Raw genomic sequence first — 25,630 nt, 5'->3', positions numbered from 1 at the left:
GCAGAGACCATAGAAATATCTTGCCTTAAGAATAATCAGTTTGGAGAGGCTTGGACCATGACCAGCAGATCAAAAAGTCCTGCAAACTCGCCATGGGTGAAGAGTTTACCATGAGGAAGACAGCTTTCTTCTTCACATACGCCCACTCCCTTATTTCAAAATCCCACAGACCCAATTAAGGCAGTGCAATTGTGCAGACATATTAGGTATTCAGCTGATTATAATACAAAGTGGGCAGATAATGATTCTGTATTATGCATCCTTAGAAACCGCTTGGATATGTAAAACCTTTTCTGTATAAATAGAGAGCAGGAGTCTGCAACTCCTTGCACATCCATTTGGAAATGATTCCTTATATGTCCAGCACTGCGATAAAATACCCTTCTTTTCAACTTTAATTAGTTGAAGAGTTGTCTGTCTGTGCTTCAGTACATCAGCAGATTCACACAGAGGAGAGGCCCTTCCACTGCCCCGACTGCGGGAAGGGCTTCAGGCGCAACTCCACCCTCGTCACCCACAGGCACATCCACACTGGGGAGAGGCCCAATGAGTGTCCTGTGTGTGGGAAGAGATTCTCCAGAAGCTCTCACTTGGGCCAACACAAATGGAGGCACCATTAAGGGAAGTCCTGCCAGTGTCCCCCATCCCGGTGTCACCCCCTTTTTTCTGCCTTCAGAGCTCCTGAGCCAGTGGCAGCTGCAGCCCCTTCCCGTGGCCTTGCACCTGACTGGGACCTCCTGTGATTGCGCAGGGAGGATTGGGGCTGTGACTGAGCAGGGAGGGTGGGGTCCAGGGAACACTGGGTGCTGTGGGTCTGCCCAGCAACTGGTGAGTCATCAGAACTGCTCTCTCTGATTGGCTGATTCTTGTTCATTGCATTCTCTTGTTGCCTGTGGAGAGGCCTGGGAGTTGAGAGATGGAATGGGAGAGATCCCACCCCGAGCACTGGCACAGGGAGAACAGACCCAACCTGGGCACAGGGAGTGAATTTATGTACCGACCAAATCACATCAGGACAAAGAGAAGGGAAAGGAATCTCTCCAACATCTTCCCCCCACCTAGGGGGGTTAATGATGATGGAGAGAAGGGGACATCTGAGTTTAGATCAGAAGCCAATTTTATTGAGTATGCCAGGGATTTATATGGGGTTTTACTTGTATGGTAGTTATATAGGGCTCCATTTTTTGTAACAATTTCCCATTGGTTACACATTCTTGAGGACATCAGGTCACCTGGTAACATTATCTTATCGCTAAGTTACTAAGTTTCACATCTTGTTTCTTGGTCCCCTCTTGCCCAGGGAGCCTTAATCTGTGTCTGTCCCTCCCACAGTTTCTGCTCAATCAGGCCTAAGATATCAGGCCCCTTCATCAGTTCCACTGTACTTTTTGTTTTATTCCCCATACCTCCCCGTATCCATTTTAACAAAAATACACTCTTAAGTGACTTGTCTATTAATTTTTTCACGCACTGTAAAATACAAGGAATAACCATAACAATACATAATACAATGCCTAATACATAGAAGCCTATTTTAACTAAATTTTTTATCCATCCACCAAGTCTCCAATCCCCCAGAAGTTTTCCTAGCCCTGTAAACCCTGATACCACTGGGTAATCTTAACCATTTTCCCAAGGACATAAGTCTGTTAGAGGTTAAACAGGCGCTGGTGTGGTGGTGAGGTCCTATTCACAAGGGTTCTCCGCCAATGTTGGTGTTCAAGGTGAATCTTCAGGTGATGCACTCAAAGATTCTTAAAAACGGCTTCACATTCTTTGCTGGAATCCACTCGGGACCATTCTCTGTGGAGACACAAGCAAAACCTCTACCCCAGGTGGCCTAAGGATAAGGCCCCAATATCTTACCAGATTCTGGATCCTTCACTAATGCAGGGGTTTCTTTCCTTTTGTTGCAATTGTGAATCATGATTAAAATGTGGAACAATCGGTGGGTTGGGGTCCATCAAAGAACAATTCAAAAAGTTGATCACATAAAGGGCTTTCTGCAGTCTCTTGGCAGGGTTGCCATCTCTGGCCCCCCTTTCTGTTGTACCAAGAGATGTTTGAGGGAGCCATGAGCCTGTGACAGATTGGCCTGTTGGGGAATGAGCAATACCTGTTTTGTGCATAATTCCCCAGAAGGCAAAAGAGTTAGCAACTCGATGGGAAATATAAACTGGGCCATTGTCTTTACTTCAGATGTATACCAAGAGTGGCAAAAGCAGCAGTGAAGTGTCTAGAGACATCGTAAGCTGTTTTCCCTGAATGGGCAGATGCAAAAAGAGCACCAGAAAAGGTATCAATAGAGGAATGAATGTATTTTAAATGACCAAATTCAGTAAAAATGGGTAACGTCTGATGCCAGACTTTAAGGCTCTGAAGCCCTCTGGGATTAATACTTCCTGCAATAGAGAGAAAACAGCACCATTGGCAGCCAGGACAAACAGCAATAATTCTTGAAGCTTGGGCTTTACTAATGCCAAAGTGCCAAATCAAAGTGACACCATTTTGGTGAAAAAACAAATGGATCAATTTAGGCTGTTCTATCTTATTAGGCAGAACAGATTGTTGTACAGGCATTGTTAAAAGGTCAGCTTGCCTGTTCCCCATTAGCTAAAAATCTGGGATGGTCTGTATGTGAACAAATATGCATAACAAAGTAAGGAAATGTTCAATTTTCTAAGGAAAAAACAAGGAGCTGCAACCAATAAAATTGTTGTGAATTTTCAACTCTTTCTAAACTGATGCTTTGGCTCTCATCACTATTCCTGCAACATAAGCTGAATCTGTAAGCAGATTAAAAGGAACAGAAAATTTTTGAAAAGCTGTGACAACAGCAGCAAGTTCAACAATTGGGGGGGACCACTCAGATATGGATAAATCTGCTCTCCATTAGACCCACTAGAAGAGGGGTCTCTCCATACTACCACAGATTTCTGAGAGTGACCAGAACCATCTGTGAATACTCTTAAGGCTTGAAGTGGAACCTCACTCCTCTTGGGTTTCTCTGTCAATTGAAAAAAAAGAAAAAGCTTAAAAAAAGCTTTTAAAAGCTGTTAAAACAACTCATGTTTTGGAGGATGTATTGAGATTTGTCCACTGAATTCAGGAAAGGCCATCTGAAGAGCCTTGATCCCTGAACTATCCAATTCAAATAAAAGGTGGTTAAAGGTAGGAAAATAGTGGAAAATTCCCCTCCTGCAAGAGAAACGAGTCTCTGTCAGGCCTTAACAACCAGTTGGGCCATCATTTCATGTTGGGTACTGATGGTTTTAGTAATTTGGGGTGTAAGTAAATCCATTCAGTGATAAACAAAGAGTCTGGTGCATTGGGGTCCCATTGAAACATCAAGGCATGAGGCTGTTTTGCTGGATGCAAGATTATTAAAAAGAAAAGCAGCTCAGGTGCCCAGTGTGCAGCTTGTTGGTTTATTATGACATCAGCTGGGCATTGCAGCACCTGCTGAACTTGAAATGTAAGTTTTCTAGGTGATAAAAGGTCTGAATCTCCTTTTAATCATTCAAACAAAGGACTTTTAGCTTTGTATTTGAATTCCCTAACAAGGAGTGCACCCAGTTGATTGTTCTCAAACATTTTTCTGCATCATGTAAGGTGCAAATATTTGTCTGAATTTGAAGAGCTTGGGGAGAAATTGAAGAGACTCCAATGCACCACCCCAAATACCTCCACGAAGGATGTTTTTGTACCTTTTGGGAGCTATGCAAAGCCCTGCCTGAGTTACAGCTTTGGTGACAAGGGCTAACTAAGGCTTTCTCCATGACTTCCTGTTGTTCAGCTGTTACAAAAATATCATCCATAGAATGGTGCAAAAGAACATTAGGCATTTGTTGATGAACAGAATGAACAGAGGACCTAGCAATATACCACTGGCAAATAGTACAGCTGTTTTTCATGCCCTTAGGTAAAACTATCCAGTGATATCGCTCTAAGGGTGCCTGCATTTTTGTGCTGAAAAGGAAAATTTAGGACCATCATCAGGATGTAAAGGAATATCAAAAAACCAATCTTTTAAATCAGTAACAGTCAAGTGCCAATTTTTGGGAATCATGGTAGGAGATGGGAGACCTGGCTGTAAGGCCTCTGTGTCCTCCATAGCTGCATTATTTTTCAAAGATCATGGAGTAAGCGCCATTTGCCAGTTTGTTTTTTGATAACAAACATGTGAGAATTCCAAGGACGGTTAGAAAGACAAAATGCTCTTTCTGGAGTTGTTGTTGGAGCAACTCTGTTAATACACAAAGTTTTTGCAATGGTAGGGGCCATTGATCCACCCAAACCATTTTCCCTGTTTTCCAGGTTAGTTTTAAAGTGTCGCTCTCCAACGGCCCCCTTTAAAAAGCTGATTGAATCCTAAAGCCCCATTGGGAGAGAACATCCCCCACCACGGTACCATTGGTACTGGTAATACAAACAGTATGATTGAGGCACGGTGTCCCTCGGGCCCTTTGATCTGTATCCAGTGGTGGGTTTGACAGCTGCGGCTGCTTCCTCCAATGCCTGAAAGTGCCTGGAGCACTTTAGCAAGGGACCACTGTGAGGGCCATTTGTCTTGAGAGATAACTAACTTCAACCCCTGTGTCTATGAGGCTGTCAAGTGTTATCTTTTGCCCTTTTAATGTCAGGGTACACCAGCATGTGGGGTATTGTTCTAGTATAGGTTGTACCCAACATATTTGGGGTGTTCCAGTAGACCCAAATCCCCTTTTTCATATTACGTCTGTAAAAGGTATGCTCATGGTTTGGGGCAATAAAATCAGTTGAGCTATTCAAGTTCCTTGGGGAACAGTGAAAGGCAGTTGGAGTGTCCAGGCCATGATCATAATCTCATTATCAGAGTCTATAACCCCAAGGAGAACAAAAAGTCCCATCAAAGAGATGGATGACCAACCTAAAAACAGTGCATGCATACGCTGCCTGGATGGTCCTAAAACTCCTGTGGGAAGCAAATGAACTGATGACTTAAGTAATGTTAATGTGATGGAGGTTGCCAACCCAGACAGGTTCATCTGTCAACCATATCAAGGCTACAACTGGACATTCATTGCCCTGCATCACAGTGGCCCCCATTAAAAATCCGTATTTTGACACCCCATTGAGATAAACAATGTCATCCCCACAAACTTTGAGGAGCATCGGCAACATAGGGCCTGATGTTAGCTTGTTGGTCATCAGGATGCTTCACATTAATTACAATGGCTGACAGGCCACCTGTTGTAGCACCACCCAACCCCAGAAGTCCAAAACTTGCATGAGTGAGAGGCCATGATTGAGGCCAGCAAAGTCACGAGAGTATTGTGACATCTGCTCCAGTGTCAATCAAGCCTGTTACTGATATGGTTCCTGGATGACATCCACTGGTGGTGAGGATGCACGTCTTTTCTGGACGGTTCTCCGTAACTTTCTCAGCCCAGAACACTTGAGGTACCCCTGTTGATCCAAAACTTCCTGTGCCGTGACTTCGGTCCACTGTATTCAGAACAGAACTCACAAAAGGTACAATTTGAGCAATGCAAGTTCCTTTCTGAATAGTGACAGGAGGGTCATCAATGGATACCATAGCATGAATCTGTCCTAAATAATCAGCATCAATAAGTCCTAAATGCACATGAATACCTTTTAATTGTAGTACTTGATCTTCCCATCAAAAATGCACTCAATCCCTGTCCTATTCAACCATAGGCATCGAGGGGCACTTTGCACATTTCTTTTGTCAGAATGGTTACTGTGTCAGCGGTGGGTATATCAATCCCTGCAGACCCACTTGTTGCCCCTGAGTATTGTTCACAAATGTTTAGCTTTGCAGTGCTGGGTAGGCCCATATTTGCTGCTGTAGTTGTTGGGGTATTTGTTTTCCCACATGCCCCTTTGCGCTCCTCTTCCTGTTTCCCTGCAACAGCTGACCATTTGCATGATATTTACTCCTGCATTGTTTAGCATAGTGCCCAAATTTAGCAGAATGGTTGCACATAACGTTGCTGCTTGCATTTGATTTAGATGTTATTTCCTGGGTATTACACTGTGCCATTACTTGCCCTTGCTGTCCACAATTATAGCATTTCGATGAAGGTCTTAGAACTGCAGCAAGAGCTGCTATTTTATGGTCTACTGAACCAACTTTCAAGCAAGCAGTCATCATTTGAGGCAATGTGGGTTCCCCAGGTAAAGTGTCAATAATCTTTCTGCAGCCTGAGTTTGCATTTTCTTTAGCCAAATGTGTACAGAATTTGTGTCGCAAAGATTCATCATCTGCCTGTTTTTCAATAGCTGCAGCAAGCTCTTCCACAAATTGCAAAAATGGTTTTCTCATCCCTTGTTGTATAGTATCATATCTCTGTTTTGGAGCTGCCATTTCCATTGATTTAATTAAAGCACTCGTGCCAATTTGCTGAGCTTGTGCCAAAATTGAAGGATCCCACCTTGCCTGTGAATCTGGGCTAGCAAAAGGCCCAGTGCCCAGTAGGGCATCAACACCCACAGCATGATGAGGGTCGTGTTGAGGCAACTGCATATTTGTTACAGCTGTGTGCTCAGCCACTCGCCTCCAAGTGTCTTGAAATACACTGTATTGTACTGGCTGGAATGAAATAGTAGCAATATGCATGATGTCATAAGGTGCAAGCATAACTGCATTAATTACACATATTAATTGCATTACCTCTGAGGAATTAATGCCATACTGAGCCACTTTCGATTGGAGATCTTGCACAACCTTCCAGGCAAAGACGTGATGACTGTCATCCTGCCCTGTTCCAGGAGCTGCTTTAAAACCTGGAAAAGCCATAGGGTTATCACAGGCAACATTTGCATTAGCACTGTTCTCCTGAGGTACTCTTGGAGCACCTAATCTTTCTATCATGTCCCAATTCTTTTCTTCAGCTGCTTTCTTCCTAACAAATTCCCAAAACTCCTGAGTGTCCAGGTTTAGAGCAAATTTGGGAGAGAATCCCCCAAAGGAGCTCCAGTAGGAAAGCAGATCCAATCTGCTCTTCTCCCCCCAACTGGTCTGGGAGAAAATACCTCCTTGGAGAAAGGTGGAAAAAACCTGTCTATTAAACAATAAAACCTTAACAATATCAAACAATAAAATCTCTTGCCACTCCAAAAGAAATGACAAACTGAGAAAGTCCCTCCCCGGGTTGTGGCTCAGCTCACTCTGTCTCTGATCAGTCCCTCCGGTGCTGGAAATGTTGCAGGCCAGGCCCGGCCTGGTGGGCCACAGATGCAGCTGCCCGTGCTCCCCTGGGTGTTCAGTCCAGAGCAGGTTTCAAGAGCTCCAAGGAAAAGGGAAAAAAACAAAAGTCCCCACAGTAGGGAACTTCTTTGCCTTAGCTAGCTAAAACTAACTAAAAGCAAAAGAGAGCTCTGTCCCACTGTCAGTCCATCCGCAGACAACAACAGTCCAGGGGCAGAAATGTGGAGGAGTGAGTACGGTGTCTGAAAAAAACCTGCTGCTTCTTCTCTCCCGCTGCTTCACTCTCTGGAACACTCTTAAAGGTGCAAAACTTATTATTCAACATAATATAAGGTGCAAAACTTATTATTCAACATAACATAATTGGGGATAAAAGCATCATATAGTCAACCCAGGACACTGAGGCTCTCAAGGAAGCCCAGTTACTTGATGTGGGGGCAAAGTCCATGGGGCAGTAGGGCTACAGCTATTAGAAGGTGAACTGTCAACAGTTCCCTGCCCCAACTCCGATGTTACTGCGGGTGACTCATCACTTGATTCGCTGTCGCTGTCACTGTCAGGTAACGGAGGACACGACCTTGGAGATTGTTCAGGCAGCTCAGAGGGGAGCGAGGGGGCAGATGGCTGGGCTAGAGCAGAGGGAAGCAGGGGGGCAGAAGACTGGGTTTCTCTCTCTGCTAAAGACATTTCAGCTACCTGGGGCAGTGGTGTGGTGTATACAGGCACCATCAGGAGCTGCTGCGCAGCTGTGACATAAAGAGGTTTAGGAGTCTGAGAAGGAGATACTATGGCAGTTTTCCCAGAAGCTTTGGCAGCTGTCCCAGAAGCTTTGGCATCCAGCCCAGAAGCTCTGGCAGCTTTCCTGGAAGCTTTGGTAGCCTGCCTGGTAACTTGCATGGCACCTGCACCTTCTTCAAGGATAGATTCGCCAAGTTCCCCATCAGAGGCCCCCTCTGCCTCATCCCCCTTGTCAATTTCTGTTATCAACACTGATTCTTCATCTGCGTCCTGCTCTGTTTGTTCTCGCTCTGTTTTCCATTCCTTTAATGCCTCAAAAAGCAATCCCCAGGTAACAGCTAGATCAACAACAGTTTTATCTCCCACTCAGATGACTTCCCACAGTCTGTCCCCGACTTTTTCCCATGCTTTCACACTAAATGCTGTGTCAGGATCAGTGCCAAAATCCTGTGATTTAGCTCACAGCAATATACTACGAAGGGCATAGTCTGAAGTATTAATTCCCTTATTTCTTAACAAAACTTTCCATGTAGCCAAAACAGTCTCTTCTTCATTAGATAAATTATTTCCCATTATTACTAGTTGGTGGCTCACCTACTTCCAGTTGTCTTGATAGGAGAAAATCAGGTCTGGACTTCCCTGTGGCTTCCACCCGCCATTCTCAGCTGCACCAACGCCGCCTCCCCCACTTTGTCCCAGTGAGTCATGGCTGCCAGTCTCTAGGAGCCCGTATGGGTCCAGACCAAGTATGTTCTTAAGGGTGTTGAATCACATCAGGGTCACCAGATGTCACTGTCAGGCCAGTCATGACACAAGGCAGAGACCACAAGCAGTCTCAGATGGCAACTCTTTATTATCGAACATGGCTGACCTTTTATACCCTTTCTAATTGTTTGTATTTCTTCTACCCTAACTATTGGCCACAATAAATCAACATAATATCATTTGGGATAAGTTACAGTGACTTCAACTAACTTTCTAAAAATACTTCATCCAGCTGCAAAGTTCTCTTCTTATCTTTCTTCAATTCCTTACTTTTCTTGGTCTCCTCAGTTACAGCCTTGGAGAGAATCCTTATCAACTTCTTGTTTCTTACCTTTCTTCTCACTCCTTTAGCTAACAGGCCCGCTGTTGGCCCCTTCCACACAAAGGCATTTGCTATACCAGCCCCCACAGTAAGCTTCATTAGTAACGGTTGCCCTATGCTGAAGGCACACAGGTGGTTACATGCCTCTATCATTTACAGCAGGGTGGGCTCCTCCTTAGACAAGGACTTCAGAAGTTTTTTACAATTCTCATTAGCATTTTCAACAGCTAATTTTGAAAGCAATACCTCTCTGGCAATGTCATTCTCAATTTGTCTTTTAAGAGCTTGTTTCAAGCAGCCATTGAATTGCATATAAGGCTCCACCAGTCCTTGCTTTACATAAGTAAATATTTTTTGGGGGGCTCACAGCATCAGGAACCTTTAAAAATGTGCTATGCACAGCTTCAGTAATACCCTCAAGGGCCTCACTAGGAATGTGGGTTTGCCCAACAGGGTCTGAGTGGTTTCCTTCTCCGGCCAGGTGGTCAGTCATGAGGGCTGCAATATTCTGGTTTGCATGTCCCACAAATTTCACAAGCAAAGCTTCTAACCCCTTTTTCCACTGAGCATCTGTGGAGGCCGGTGGGCCTACAGAACAAAGGCCATTATAGGCCTTTGGACAGACAGACCCCAAGTGGAGAAATCTCCCCTGTTCAGGGCAATTGAGCAGACCCTCTTCCAGGATGCTTTGTTGTATATGCAAATGTACCCAGTTCTACCTCCCTGGTTGGACTGTTGGCCTCTCCCTCCCTTTTTCTTTATATTTATATGTCCTTGAATGTTCTCCCTTCCCTGCTTATCCATTGGCCCCATATTGCCTCAGTGTCCCACCCTCTTTACCCTATTGGCTGCCACCCCTTGTCTCCCCTCTGTACTGCCCTGAGCCCTCAGCCCATTGGCCCTGATGCTCTCCTCCGCCCCCGTCTTTTCCCCTGTATTTAAACCCAGACCTTCCACTGTTCTTTTTGTCTCTGGACCCCTTTGTGCATGGCTGGAATAAACCTCCTTCTCTGGCATCCGTACATAGACCCTTCCCATTTCTTTGTCGTTGGTGATTCTACGAGAGAAGTGTGTGCTGCAGTGATTGTGTGTGTGTGTGTGTGTGTGTGTGTGTGTACCTGTGCCACCGAGCGGCTTCATTACTGGAGACACTTCTGGAAGGTCACGGCTCCGCTGCCTCTCTCTCCACCACCAACGGGCTTGTGGCTTGTGACAGCTGGCAGCCTGAACAGGGACCTGTCCGGAGCATTCCTGGAGGTGTCTTCAGTAGCTTTTTGGCTACTGAAGTTAAGCCGTGTTCGGAGCAGCCAATTCCCAGAGGAGACTCCTAAGTTTTATTGGGGAATCGCACAGGCGACCGGCAACGTTCTTGAGGCGAGAAGATTGGTTGAAGCTGACGGACAACCTGGAGAGGTTTTGTTGACCCACTGTCATGTGAGTACTATATTTGGGGGTCACCCTTTTTTGTCTTTCCTTTGCCTTCTTTTCCTCTTGGATGTTGGGAGAAAGTGTGGGGATGGGAGCCAAACTGACCCACCCACACAGGGAAGTTTATACCCAAGTTAAAGGAATCCTTGTTGGGGAAAGTTTTCATTTTTCAAAGGGAGATTTAAAATGTTTTATTCATTGGTTGTTCAAGTATTTTCCTGATGTTATGAGGGAATCCGTTCTAACGAGTTCCGGGACCATATAGGAAAAAGGTTCTACATTCTTTGAGTTAAAGGGGATCTTTCAGTGGGGAAATTTTATCCTTTGGCCTTATTGCGAAGTCTGTAGAAAACATTGGGAAACATTCGGGACCCCAGTTTAACACCCCTTCTCCCCGTTCCTCCCCTCGCATCCCTAAACCCTCTTCCCTGCCTCAGGGAGGATCGGGAGATGGATCCTGCCAGCAGGCACAGGGTTGCTACCATCACCCTGACATCTCCCAGTGTCCTCTGTCCCCTCTCCAGGGCAGCACTGGCCATGCTGCCTTGGGCTCTCTCCTAACCCTCTTACCAATGCCCACATACCCAGTTCTACTACCCCCAGTTGTTCTCCTAGATGGTACCAGGAATGTGGCCAGCCCCGCCATCTTGTCTTCTCCCTCTCCAAGTTTTTCTGCCCTTTCTCCACAAAATGGTGCTGACCCCACAAAGGCAATGGCCATTTTGTCACCTCCCTGTCCTGCCAAAAACGACGCCTCTGACCCTCCTCCCACTTTCTCTATTCCTGTAATCACACCCTGCCCCTCCCTTCTGTGTCAGGAAGTGTGTCCATGTTGGGACTTCCCCTCTCTATTGGGAATCCCTCCCCATTGTGCGCACCAACCCTACCCCTTCCTCTCTTGACTCCTCCTGATAGTCCCTCCCATTCCCATTCCCACAACACTGGATTCAGAAGTAGTGATGACAGCGACCAGAAGGAGCCCATATTGGCTTCCACAGCTGCCCACAAACAGGCAGATTCTGGCTGCCCCAAGAGGCTCCATGCAGTCATCAAGTGCCCTCCATCCTCCTCGGAGGATGAGAGTAGGGATTCCCAGACTTGGATTTCAGTCCTGAGTTTGAGGATCACTGGGCCAAGCTGCAGAGGGAAGCCACTGGGAGGGCTCAGAGCTCACCAAAAAGATTGTGGGCTTGCCAATTATATGTAAACACAGCAGAAGAGTGACTGCAATCAATTCCTGGGAGCCGATCCCCTATGGGGAATTGAAGGAGCTCTGCAAAGTGGCTAAGGAATATGGTTGGGGGTTGCATTTCTTAAAAAAATTTCTGGAAGCCACCTTCTCTGACCGTCTCTTGGTCGTGCATGAAAATAAAAATATCATGAATTGCCTACTCTCCCTGTGTCACAATCCATCCTTACGAACGGGTTTTGTGATTGTTCGTGGATTTGATCTCAGGGTGCAAAAAACCGACACGGCACAGGGGGGTTTGCAGTGATAATCAAAACAAATGCACCTTTATTGAATAACCAAATGCATTGGGGAGGAACTGGGGGAAAAAGGGAAAAATAAGGAAAAGAGGGAGGAAGAGAAAGGAAGGTATATAGCTACCAAACATAGAACAGCCAAGTCCTTTGATGTCCAGCCGATGGAGTTCACCAGGTCACGTCTGGGGAGATCTTGAAATCTCTCGCTAACTCAGAGGTTTTTTTTATGATAACTCTATTGAAAATTGTGAGGGAGGGGGGAAAACAGATACAATAAAGAATAGATGTAACAGGTAGTCCATGTTCTCAGCAGTAAACGAGAGCCATTGTCTTCTTGGTCCAGCGGTCACAACCTGCAGGCAAACATCTCGCTTTGGTCAGCTTGCCTCCCCCACACACCTGCCCCGGGCTGGGGGTTTCAGTCCCAGTCCTTGGAAGGAGCAGAGGGGCCTTTTCACATGGGGGTTTCATGTCTCACTCCTTGATGGAGAGGCTCCTTACATCTCAGTCTCTCTGTCACGGTGGTTGTAAAACAGGTGAGGGTCTTCTGTGGGGGGACCACCCAAGACTCAGGAGAATCCAGCCAGGCTGAGAGGTGGGACAGCTTCCAAGGCTATTGCTGCAAAAAGGCAAGATGCCCCCTTCTTCTTTCATTGGGCTCAGTGCAGCATACAGCAAACAACACCTGTGAACAATAGCTTAGCACTGTGCTCAGGTCTCGGAACCGTTGGCACGTAACTTTCTCCAACAGGGCCAGAAACTTCAGACAAGGGTCTTTTCTTCAGTGGTCCCCAATGACGATCGTGAGGCAGATGAGAGAAACTTTGGACAGAGTCTCACACCCCGGTCGAGTACATGCTGTGGGAGAGGCAGTAAAAAAGGCATCTCAAATCACTGGTGGACACATATTCAAAAGATGCCAACAAACCAAATTTAACCCTTGAATAAATGGCAGGAGAAGGTGACTTCCAGAAGCCACAAGACCAAGCAAAGGACTTACAAGAAGCTGCACTCAGTGGCATCACCACTGCTGCAAAGACATCCCTGCTCCTCACTCTCGATGACACCCTACATACACAGAGCTTCACTAACATCAAACAAGGGCAAGTGAAATTTTCATGACATTTGTAGACAGACTTAAAGTTGCACTTGAGTGACAAATAGAAGGCCCAGAGGCCAAGAAGGAAGTGCTAAATAAAATGGCCTTGGCAAAGGCAAACAATGAGTGCAAAACAATATTAAGACCCAGAACCTACAATCAACCAGATGGACGAGGCCTGCACCAAATTATCTTCCACTGAACACACCGTGGCAAGGGCAATCTCTAAGGGAGAGGGCCTTTTTAACATCCCAAGACGCTGCAAAATGTTTTAATTGTGGGGAACTGGCTTTTTTTTGAAGGACTGTCCAGAATACAAAATGCCTAAAGACCAGCAGCCACCAAAGAGGTGCCATTCATCACACTGTATGCATTGCAACAGACATTCTAACAACTGTTCTCAGTTTTGTTATCACCAGTAACCTCACCACCACCAGCACCATTATCAGCCAAAAAACTTCCAACAGACTGCAGGGTGGCCCCGTGTGAAGACAGCAAATGGAAAGCTGTTTCACTGTACCCTCCCCACTATTCTGGAGGTCCAATATGTGGGGAAATTCCCGCGGAGCTCTTCATACTCCGAACAACAGACCAGAGTGACCAAGGCTTTCCAGCAAGTTCAGGTCAGGACGTGACACCAACTGGTGAGTGCTTTGTCTATACAATTTGATGACTCTGCTTTCTATCGTATTCCCACCAGAAAATATGGACCCCTAGAGGGCCTGAGGGATGTGCTGGTAATAGGTAATGTATTCATGCACCAAATGAAATACATATTATAGTGGAAGTACAAACTGTTGGGCCAAGTGACGAAATCACAGTCACTTTCTGCTGCACAAAACCACCACACTTCCTGCACAGAGAGACTGTGATCGCCCAAGCCTTTTTATTGCCATTAAGCATAGACAATATCCCAGAGCACCCAATGGCATTCTGGGTTGAAATCATGGGCCAAGACAAGCCCCTTATAAAGTGCAGTCAGTTGAATAAAGGTAATGACATCCACCTACAAGGGATGGTGGACACAGGGGCCAACATTACTATCATTACACAACCTCAATGGCCCCTGAACCAGGAGCTGACTCCTGTCACTGGAGTCACCTCAGTGATTGGAGGAGCTGCCATCTCCATGAGGAGCGAGCGTATTATCACAACAGAGGGACTGGAGGGCCAAACTGCCACCATCAGGCCATTTGTAGTCAGGGCACTCACCACCCTGTGGGCCAGGGACCTGTTGTCCCAGTGGGGAGCTTGACTTGATATTCCACCTCTGTCCCGGGATTTCTATTTGGGGCCACTGCAGAGTGCACCACCCCACAATCACCTGGAAGACTGACACCCCACCGTGGGTGGATCAGTGGCCCCTCTCAACAGAGAAATTACATACCCTCGAGCTTCTTGTGGAGGAGCAGCTCTCCAAGGGCCACATCGTACCTTCCAACAGCCCTTGGAACTCCCCTGTCTTTGTTCTCAAAAAACCTGGCAAGGACAGGTGGACACTCCTCCATGACCTTTGTAAAATTAACAAGGTCATTGAGGACATGGGCCCCTTGCAGCCTTCCTTCTCCGTCCTTGCTTCCTTGTGACTTGAGACTGGTGGTCATTGATATCAAAGACTGCTTTTTCAACATCCCCCTCCATCCTCAAGATGCTCCCATATTCACCTTTTCCATCCCCTCCCTGAACAGACAGGCACCTCTGAAGCGGTACCACCGGTGAGTCCTCCCCCAAAGTGAGAAAAACTCCCCTATATATGCCAGTGGTACATGGCCCTTGTCCTATCTCCCATCCAAAGGACTCTCCCAGATGCCATTATCCTACATTATATGGATGGCATTCTGTCTTGGTTTGAAGACAGATGTCTGCTAAGGAAGGCAGGAGCTTCCTGTGAAATGGAAAATGTAAACCCCCTCCCTCTGAATTATTATAATTTTGAAATTAAAAAGCTCTCAAGCAAAGATATGGGAATAAGAATAACAGTTCTTTGCTAGGAAAACTAAAAATACAAATGCAATAGTACAAACAAAAAACCCCACTGGCAGAGTCAGAATATGACCTGACACCCTGTGGGTCAGTGTCGTTATAGGGTATGACACAGTATAAAAGTACACGACTCCATCAAAAGGGTGCAAGAGAGAAATTTATTAAACCAACGTAGCTTTTATTGTTCTTCCAGATATTTACACCCATCTAACACATATACAATGCCCATTGGCCATAAAAGAGAAACAAAGTTCCCAGCAGGCGACCAGGGAGCCACATCACTCTGGGAGCCAGCCAGAGTCCATATCTCCCAACTTTCTCTCCTTCCTCTGGTCTCCATGGTAATGACCTTGGTTTTCCTTCAGGAGAGATATAGGGCTTCTCCTTATCTTCAGGAGGCCTTGCTAGCTCACAAGGACAGCACAGAATGTCTTTCCCAAAGGTCAGGATGGTGGTAGCAGTCCAATTAAATGGAGGCTGCAGTGCTCCTGGAGTCACAGGTGGGGTTGTGTTGAAGCAGTGATCCTGTAGAAGGGTGAAGTTTTCCTCTCAAGGTCCAGTGGTGGCATAGATGGGCCTGGACTTCCTCTGGGAATGCAGTGGAAAAGAAAGCTGCTCCTCTGGGAATCCAGTGGGAAAAGGCTGTCTCTCTTCTTCCAAATGTCTAATTATATCCAGGTAGGAGTGCTGGGCTCCTCCCTCTGGCCGGAGCATCTCACAATGAGATGATGAATTTTTCATCAGTCATGCAGTGACACTCAAGGGCCCAATAACAGAAGATATCTCCCAGAGTGGGGGATTGTTGAGGAAGAGATAAAGTAAACTGTTGTAAGAGATGGTCTGAAGTTTCCCTCATTTGCCTCACGACCATCACAAGGACAGAGAGGAAGACCCTGAAGACCCTGGCTGGAGTTCTGGCCTGGTTGGGGTGGATGCTCGCCAAGTGATTGTTTGCAGCTGTGCTTGCTGTGCCCCCACATTACAACTGCTTTGAGCAGGGGCTGACAGGGAGCGGCTTGCTCTGTACACTTACACCTGCTTCACGATCCCTGCTCATCACAATGGCCCATGAATTTCCCCACCTCTTGGCCAGATGAACTTTCTGGGGTAACTCTGGTGATCCCCCCATAGAAGATCCCTCATCTGCCTCACAAGAACTGTAAGAGAAGCCTCCTCCCAAGGACTGAGACTGAGACCCTTAAAATTCTAACACAGGGGCACTGGCCTGACTGAAGTGGGATGTTTGCCAAGTGTTGCCTGCAGGTGTGTTTGCTGCACCAAGACTGGTTTCTCATAGACACCAATTCTGAAACAATGGGTCTCGCTCACCGCTGAGATTGATTTGTCCTGTTTTGGAACATGGACTGTCTTACTCATTTTCAATAGACTAATTCTCCATTGTCTTTTTTCTGTTCTCCCCTTGGTGGATGACTATAAAAAACCCCTGAGTTATGCAAAGAATTTGAGATTCTCCCCAACGTGACAAGATGGATCTATTGGCTGGACCACGAGGATTTTGTCTCTCCGTTGGTAGCTATTCCCACCCCTGTCTTCTTCTCTCTCCCTCTATCCTTTATCTCCTTTCTAATCCTTCTATTGCTTCTGCTGTGGGCACTCAATAAAAGGTGCATTTGTTTTGATCAAGACTGAAATCCCCTCTCTGTTGTTTTTGCACTCTGAGATCAGTTAATGAACCATCACAACCCCACTTGTACGAGCGGATCGTGACATTAAATTGCCGTCATGGACAGGATTCTGACAGACAGAGGGGTTTGCAGGGTTGTGTGTAGTCTGTAACAGGGGAAGGATGTTTCACTCCAGCCGCACCGAGCCCAATACCCTGAAAGGGGTGAGCGGTTGTCTAAAAAGGAAAGGGAGTGACTCAAATTTCCCACAAACTGCACATGCCTAGGTGAAAAGCACCCCCATACTCAATTGAGGGTTCTGTCTTCAGAATTTCACAAAAGATCTCTTAGTGCAAAAAGGGAAACTGTTTTTGTGTATGTGTGAATCTGGACTGTCTGGGAAGTGAAGGGACTATTTGAAGTAACTGAGTAGAACCTCCCAGGCACACTTAGTCTCTTCACCCACCCAGGGAAGCAAGGGAAACACAGCAGAGGCTGTGTGGTTGTGTGCCTTAAGTCTACACCTCCCTGTCATGGTTTTGGTCCCTTCACAAAATGACGGAAAACCTCAGTGCAAAAGTTAAAGCTGAATTTTATGCTCTACTAGCCAAACACAATGCCAAACCTTCTCCTGGAGGAAAAGAATGGGCACAAAGTAACTGATTTAATTTGGAAAATGTTATTGATGGAGTATGTTCTTTACAACATGAAACAAAATTTAAACTGGGCAAAAATAAAACTATTCTCTGCTCAGTTTTGGGAGCTTGTCTCACAGCAGCTATAAAAACTCTCTTAAAGTGAAGAAGTGAGGAAAAAGCTATAATGGACTCCCTTCAAAGCCTAGTTGAAATTTGGAAAAAAAATTAAATGAAGAAAGGAATGAGATCCATCTGTTACAAGCTGCCCTTAGAGAGGAACATGTTAAGAATTCACTGAATGCTGATTCCTCAACACAGGCAGAGGAAAAGAAACTCCTCACATTAAACAGATTTATCCCTATAAGGAACTAGAGGCAGTAAAAAAACTGTGGAGAAAACTGCTGCCCTCATTTGAGACCCTTGGTTAAAACAGAATATAATTATATTAATGATGAAGATTTTGAACCACATATCACAACTAAACAAATACCATTCAGCACTACCAAATTGGCTAAGCTGAAGAAAGAATTTGGGTGCCTCCCACAAGAATCGGAGATAGAATATGTCTTCCAAGTGTCCCTCACTGGTGGAGATCAAATTAAATTAACTGAACAGGAGGCCAGTGGGTACTGGGGACATGGAGTTTTCCTAACAACAGGAGATAAGCGTGACACGTGGTCCCTGACACAATGTGTGCCTTTCTGGGCCGGGGGAATTAATCCTTTGGAAAGGGGAGACCCTTTAGCTATAGTCAGTGCCCCCGACCAGCTTTTGGAAGGCGCCCACAAAGCCACCTGCCTGCAAATGATTCATGAAAAAGGTTGATTCCTGGTTTTCAGTCACCAATGCAATTACCTGTAAAGCCTGAAATTATGACTCCTTTAATTTGATGGCTTCCTAAACCTACAGCAATTATTTTACAGAAAACCATAATGGCCTTGGGTCCCATAGAGAGACTAGATAGATTCCTTGGTAACCCCACTGACCAAACTGGATCTACTGATCCAGGTTTCACTCCATACTCCATCCCCTCACAGCCCCCAGCTTCTCAATCTGATTCACCTGCCAGTAGCCGTAAAATTTGGACATGGAGCGAGGTTGCAGTAGATTTGATTAATTACAGTAGATGATATGGACCTGTAAAAACCCTGGAGGAGAAATCAGAAAAAACAAATGGTGTTTGGTTTATCACGGCTCCTCATGGTGAAAATTTAGGGAAGGGAAAACAGATCTCTAACCACCACCATTGGTGGTTGTTGGAAGTTAAAAGGGGGGTCCCCAGAGAGGTGATGGATGGTTTGCCCCTTGATAAATTACAGAAAATAATAACTAATTGGCACTATCGAAAACCGAATTTATCGGTTCAACCCAGTGCACCCCTCCCTTCTCAGAATCCAGCCAGTGAGCCAAAAGAAATCCTCTCCCAGCCTCTCCCTCAGAATTTAGGATGTGAGCCAAAGCAAACACAGAACCAGAGAAACTAGGCTCTCCATCCCTTATAGGTGAGCAAAGGGCTGGAGCATGGATGTATCTGAGAATGCTCACTAAACATAAATCAGGAGATATATTGATCACAGATATCACAGGCCTCAAACAGGCACTTGTAACCTTTCTGATTGACACTGGGGCACAAATCTCTGCACTAACAAAAAGGATGCCCAGAAGTGTAGAATTGTTCCAACAAAGAAACCATGTTGTGCTTTAAATGCCCTAGGAACTACAGAATCTATGAATGTGGCATTAATAAAACTCACGCTCCATGGAGAGGGGTGTGGGAAAGACATTCTGTGCTGTCCTTGTGAGCTGTCAGGGCCTCCTGAAGATAAGGAGAAGCCCCATATCTCTCCTGAAGGAACACCAAGGTCGTTACCATGGAGACCAGAGGAAGGAGAGAAAGTTGGGAGATATGGACTCTGGCTGGCTCCCAGAGTGTCCTGGCTCCCTGGTCGCCTGCTGGGAACTTTGTTTCTCTTTTATGGCCAATGGGCATTGTATATGTGTTAGATGGGTGTAAATATCTGGAAGAACTATAAAAGCTACATTGGTTTAATAAATTTCTCTCTTGCACCCTTTTGATGGAGTCGTGTATTATTGTACTGTGTCATGCTCTATAACGACAGAGGAGAATGAATTAGTTCTCAAAATGGTAATTGGGGATATTCCAAACAATTAGGGATGGATATTCTTGCTGGGAGGCAGTGGGAAGATTCTGAGGGATTCCTGTGGTCATTTGGCGTGCCACGTCTTAACATGAGACTGCTCCAAGCTGCATCCTCCTCACTGTCTAGCAAAATTATTCATGTAAAACAATACCCTCTACCTTCTGGTGCCAAAGAGGGCATCAACTGGTTATACAGGACTTGTGAGACCAAGGAGTAATAGTCAATACCCATTCTCTTTTCAACTTGCCAGTGTGGCCAGTTTGGAAACCCAATGAGAAGTGGAGGCTGACAGTAGACTTCTGCAGGCTTAATGCCAACACAGACCCTCTTACAGCAGCAGTCCCAAATTTGGCTGAATTAATGACATCAATTCAAGAAAAAGTTCACTCAGTCATGGGACCTATAGATGTCAAAGACATGTTTTTTATGATACCCATACAGCCAGAAGATATGGACCGTTTTTCCTTCACATGGAAAGGACAGCAATACACTTTCACTAGGCTTCCCCAAGGCTACAAACACTCCCCCACTTTGGCCCACCCTACTTTTGCCCAGGAATTAGAAAAAACACCCAAACCTGACAACGTAGCTGTTTATCAATACATGATGATATCCTTGTGGGAGGAGGTTAAATAGAAGCAGTGGGAGATACCGAACAAAAAATAATCTCCCATTTAGAAAGTCTTGCTTTGCAAATTCCCCCAGAGAAAAATCAAAAGCCTTCTCAGGAAGAGAAGTTTTTGGGAATTTGCTGGAAAGGAGGTATGACATGTATTCCACCTGATATCCTAACCTCTTTAGATCAGATCAAAATGCCTGAATCCAGGAAAGATCTCCAGCAAGCTCTAGGATTATTAGTGCTCTGGAGAAAACACATTCCAGATCTTTCAATAATTGCTAGGCCCCTTCATGACTTGCTGAGCAAATGGGGTGAAATGGGATTGGACTCCTTCTCAGGAGGAAGCATTGCAATTAATGATTTTTGAAACAACAGCTCACCAAGCACTGGACCCTGTCCATCCCACAGATCCCTTTCAGCTGGAATGGGGATTTGGCTCCTCAGGGCTGTCAGTACACATTTGGCAGCAGGGTCCTGAGGGTCCAAGAAGGCCTATTGGTTTCTATTCCTGTGGTTTCAAAGATCCTGAGAAAAGATACACTACCTGGGAAAAAGGATTGTTTGTGGTTAGCTTAGCTCTCATAGAAGTGGGAAAAATTGCACAACAACAGCCAGTTGTCTTGAGAGGCCCTTTCAAAGTTATTAACACAGTCACTACTGGGATTCCCCCCCCCGACCCCCGCTGACAGGGTGGCCCAAAGGGCCTCAGTTGCAAACTGGTATGCTCAGATTGAACATTACTGTAACATTTTCTCAATAACAGAAGGAGCTGTAAAAAATTTAGCGCTACAAGAAACTGAGAATTTGGGCAGCAGCCATGACAAACCTGCCTCTGTAATTAAAGTAGCCCCTCCTTTCTCCACCAAACGATCAGCAAATTCTTGGTTCCCTGATGCCTCTGCTAAACAGGAGGGGAAGGTGTGGAGATACAGGGCAGCAGCCCTCCACATTTCCTCTGGTGAACGAATCATTACCGAGGGAGAAGGCAGTGCTCAGGTTGGGGAGCTGAGAGCTGTTTGGAGTGCTTTCCAACATGAGGTACAGAATACCTCTCCTGTCTGCATCTACACGGACTCCTATGCTGTGTATAAAGGATGTACTGAGTGGCTTCCTTTTTGGCAGCAAAATGATTGGGAAGGTAACAGAATTCCAGTATGGCAAAAGGAAAAGTGGCAAGAAATTTTAAACATCACAAGCCAAGGGAACCTTGTTGGGGTGGGCAGCCTTTCATCAGACAGATGGAAATCCAGCAGGAGAGTGGAACAATAAAGCTGTTGGTTTAGCAAGACTAAGTCCCCTGAAAAAGAACAAATTACAGAGGACTGGGATCAACTATTAGAATGGCCACATGTAAAAAGACAGCACACAGGTGTGAAAGATTTGTACAAGGAAGCTCTGGCCCAGCGTTGGCCTGTCACCAAGGAAAGGTGCAAAACATGTGTATCAACCTGTGAGCAATCGCAGACTGGAGACTGGAGAGACATCCTTTGGAAGATGACCCTCTGCATTTCAGAAAGGGTAAAGGCTTATGGGATGCGTGGCAGGTAGACTATATTGGACCCTTTAAGAAGTCAGGAGTTTAACACTTTGTGCTGGTAGGAGTAGAAATTGTATCTGGGATGGTCCAGGCCAATGCTTTTAAAAGAGCTACAGGAGATAATACTGTTAAAGCATTGCAGGGATGGTTTGGAATTTTCCCAAAACCACAGGAAATTCAATCTGATTATGGGTCCCACTTCACTGCTAGAATTGTACAGGATTAGGCAAAAAATGAAGGAATTAAATGGACTTTTCATACCCCTTACTACCCTCAGGCTAACGGGATCGTGGAAAGGACCAATGGTCTTTTGGAATGACTTTTGAAACCAGAGGAGGGAAATTGGGATGTTCGGTTATGGGAAGCTGTGAAAAGTGTGAATGACAGATGGGGGGGTAAATGGGTGTCCCAAAATCACTGCCTTTTGCCCCATAGCTCCAAGCATAATTGCCTCTCTAGGGAGACCAGATGATTTCAAGATTCCAGCATATTACCCTGGACAACCTGTTCTGGTGGACCTCCCTACTGTAGGGGAACTACCACTAGTGCTAAAAACCCCTCTGAATAAACATGCATGGGTAGCCTCTGATGCTCTAGGGAGAGAGCATCGGATAAATACACACTGGATAATTCCATCATTCTAACTTTTTCTGTCCCTTAGTGGCAGGATTCTGTTGTGTTTACTTTTACAGAAGAACCCTGAGGGACATGAGGATCATCTGAACCATGATAACACTGGTGATACTTTTCTGCATCCTACCACAATTCCGTGGACAGAATCCTGCTGAGTGGTCGTCGTCTGAAGCTACCATCCATCACACTAATGTTCTAAGATCATATCCCAGGGCTCACCACCTGAACCTAGAGCCTATAGTGCTGCATGACTCTGAGATATATCGCCCAAGTGAGTGGGGATGGGATCAGAAGGACTGGACTAGAACCCTAACTGGAACAATTGGTGAGTCGATTGTGGTAGCGTGCAGAAAAGTGGAAGGATCTCTCTATGAGAAAGCCACCTCCATTGCAGGTGCCGGAAATTTTTTAGAACCAGATGGAAAAAACTATTTGCACATCCCTACAACAGAACTGTGTCCTACGACAAAGTGGGAGTGTACCAAACAAATTCCCCTCACTCTGTGCTGCTGGCAGGAGTACGTTGGTAACTACACTTTAGGCCCCAGAACCAACAATGCAATTACAAAGGATTGTAGAAATTAATCAGCTGATTGCTGGCATAATTTTACTTTAGCCAAACCAACTTATGTGACACGCCGTTGGCAAAATAACTTGACAAATCCATAAAGTTTAAAAGGCCTGGTTTACAAATTTAAGATAAACACTATAACAAAGGCCACACTGAGTACAGTAGTCACACCCCAGTGGGTAGAAAGGACTGAGAGTACCCTTAGTCAACTTGATACTGAATGGCCTTGGTCCCAGGCTTTTGTTCATTTTTCCGGATCCACAGGAAATGTGAAGGATTTAAAACTATCAACTGTTGTTATGCATGAAAATCAGATATACACTAGGCAGGGATGGGAAAACCAAAAAACCTGGCAGCTTCAAGGGATAGTGGGGAAAAAAATTAGTATGGGATGCTGAATGATTAACAGAACTACCCTGTAGGCCTGTAGGGCCTACATTTTAAGTTTATAGTAAATGCTATAGCCCAACTTGTTACAATTTACACCACCACCACTCCAGCCCAACCACCGCTTATGCTTAGCCCAAGAATTTTTGAAAATGGACCAGATATAATTAGGAAAACAGGACAACAACAAATACTGTTCAATCCAGCATGGTTTCTTAAACAAGTCAAATTGCTGATGCAAAGTAATGTCTCAGAAATTCAGCCGGCCTGTTCACCTTTTTTGCAAACTTCCTTTGAGGGTTGGATGACCTGGTTGCAAAAGCGGAACTCTTTTAAAAGACGGACGCTAAGAGACATAACCGGTGTTGTGGGAACAGGATTGGGAATTCTAAAGACTATTGATTCAGAAGTATTAATGAATAAAATGGGCTGCTACAACTAGAGATTTGACCAAGTTACAACAACTACTGCAGTCGTCCTTATTGGCTTTAGGAACACACCAGTGGCTGCTATCAAACATTTTGACAAATTGGGAAAATTTGTAAAAAATGTAAATGTAAATGACCACAAATTGGTAATTGATACACTCGGTGCTACACAAAACAACATTTCTTTGGCTCTCAGCTGTATCCAGGCACAATTGTGGATGCAGTCAGTTGCTGCCTCAATGATAAGAGAAGGTGAAGAAGCACTTTTCCTACTGAAATTGGGAAAATAATTTGGGACAGTGCCACTGATTTTGAAAGAGAATTCCAATCCTGGTGGAACTTAGTGAATTTAACTTACAATCCCATTACAAACACAGCCATGGCTTTTGTGTTAACCATACGTAATGCCTCAGTGCATTTGATATTTCCTATGATTGCATTAGGGCTGAATGATGATGGAGCTGTTCTCTATCCTTATGAGCATCAGGAATGGGCCTGTCAAATGGGTGAGAAATGGCAAACTGTTAATTTAGAATCTTGTCTTGTCCGAGAACAACAAGGGTTCATCTGTGAAAGCAATGCAATCATAGCTCAAGACATTTTTTCAGACACAGAGCAAAATATCTGTCATTTTGAAATTCAGCCTAATGAGGCTTCTGAAACAGTCCTTGTATATATAGGCAACAGGTGTGCATGCTTCAGAACTGCTTGTGATTTTGTATTCATAGAGAATATTGTAGTAGATACTAAAAATTATTCAAATGTTTGTGCTTGTAACTTTACCAAGATTACAGGATGTGATTTCTTTTATGAAGCTCCAGTTACCTCTCACTACCTATTGCAATCCAACTACACACTGATTCACAAACTGATGCCTACTCCTATTGGGATGAATCTCACTTTGGTAAGTCAAGTGCTGCTCCATTAAGACTTGGTAGAAATCCTCAAAAAGATAAAGAAAAACGGACAGAAGCCCTGGTGACTGTTCATCATAATGTGAGACAGATACACCGTGTTATGGAGAGGGTAAAGAAAGATGCTGAGCACAGGTGGTGGGATACCCTCTTTGGGTGGTCACCTACTGCCACGAGTGCCCTGAACAGTGTGTGTCAACCCATCGTTACCCTTTTGATTCTAATTGTGCTTGGTTTTATCTTGTCATCAGTCCCATTTGTTATGAATTGGAGGATGATGAAACGGCTGACAAGATTGATGTCTATAGTCAATGCACTCAACTTGGCTGATGTCCTCTACACTGTGGACATCCCCAAGTCAATTGACACAAGGCAATTACAAATTAAGCATTTGTGTTTTAGAGCAATCCTTGATTCCTGTTTATGATTTTGTGAGAATTACTTTCAATTTTTAGTGAATTGTTTTAGAAAATAATTTTAAAGTTAATGCTTATATTATGATTTGTTTATTGTTTTGCTTTTGATTATTTGTTATTTGTTTCAACCATTTGAAAATTGTTACAAAAATAATACTATTTTAATTAATTAACTATTAGAGTTAATTCCCAATAGTGCCGGATGGAACATGCCTGGGGTCGTCTGGCCTTGCTGCTGGACCAAATGTGGCAGCTGTGGTGGTCTCACCCCAGAGACACCCCTGGCTAGCTGGGTATTGAAGCTGGCACTTGGGACAAGTCCAGGCAAGCAGGAACTCAGGTTTACCTCTGGTGGAAAGACTTTAGGCGATGGTAAAGGTAAAAGGAGACGCTGCTGGAGGTTTTGATCCAGAGCTTTATTCCTAAGTCACAGACCTCTGAATGTTGCAACAGCTCCAACAGAACTCAGAACCACGTGGTCGCTGGGTATTTTAAGCCCGGGGAGAGGGGGAGGGAAGGGGTAGGTATGGCACCAACCAGGTGGGAGGGGGGAAGTCTCAGGGGACAAGTGACACCTGGATAGCCCAATGTTGCCAGGGCTGAGAAGCATCTTTTGAACTTTGCCAATCAGATGATGCCCTTGCTGGAATGTTAAGATTGACGGACA

General features: G+C 45.1%; 1 protein-coding gene and 1 pseudogene across 1 annotated transcript in view; both read left to right on the top strand.

Moving 5' to 3' along the window:
- LOC129132012 (uncharacterized) overlaps positions 1-25,630 on the top strand; it is a 292,843-nt gene that overhangs the window by 122,477 nt on the left and 144,736 nt on the right. The gene's annotated exons all lie outside the window — the stretch shown is intronic.
- Positions 13,997-18,701, top strand: LOC143695831 (uncharacterized; annotated as a pseudogene).

The sequence above is a fragment of the Agelaius phoeniceus genome, chromosome 27 (assembly GCF_051311805.1).
Source record: "Agelaius phoeniceus isolate bAgePho1 chromosome 27, bAgePho1.hap1, whole genome shotgun sequence".
Lineage (NCBI taxonomy): Eukaryota > Metazoa > Chordata > Aves > Passeriformes > Icteridae > Agelaius > Agelaius phoeniceus.
This window is presented reverse-complemented; position numbering and strand designations above follow the sequence as displayed.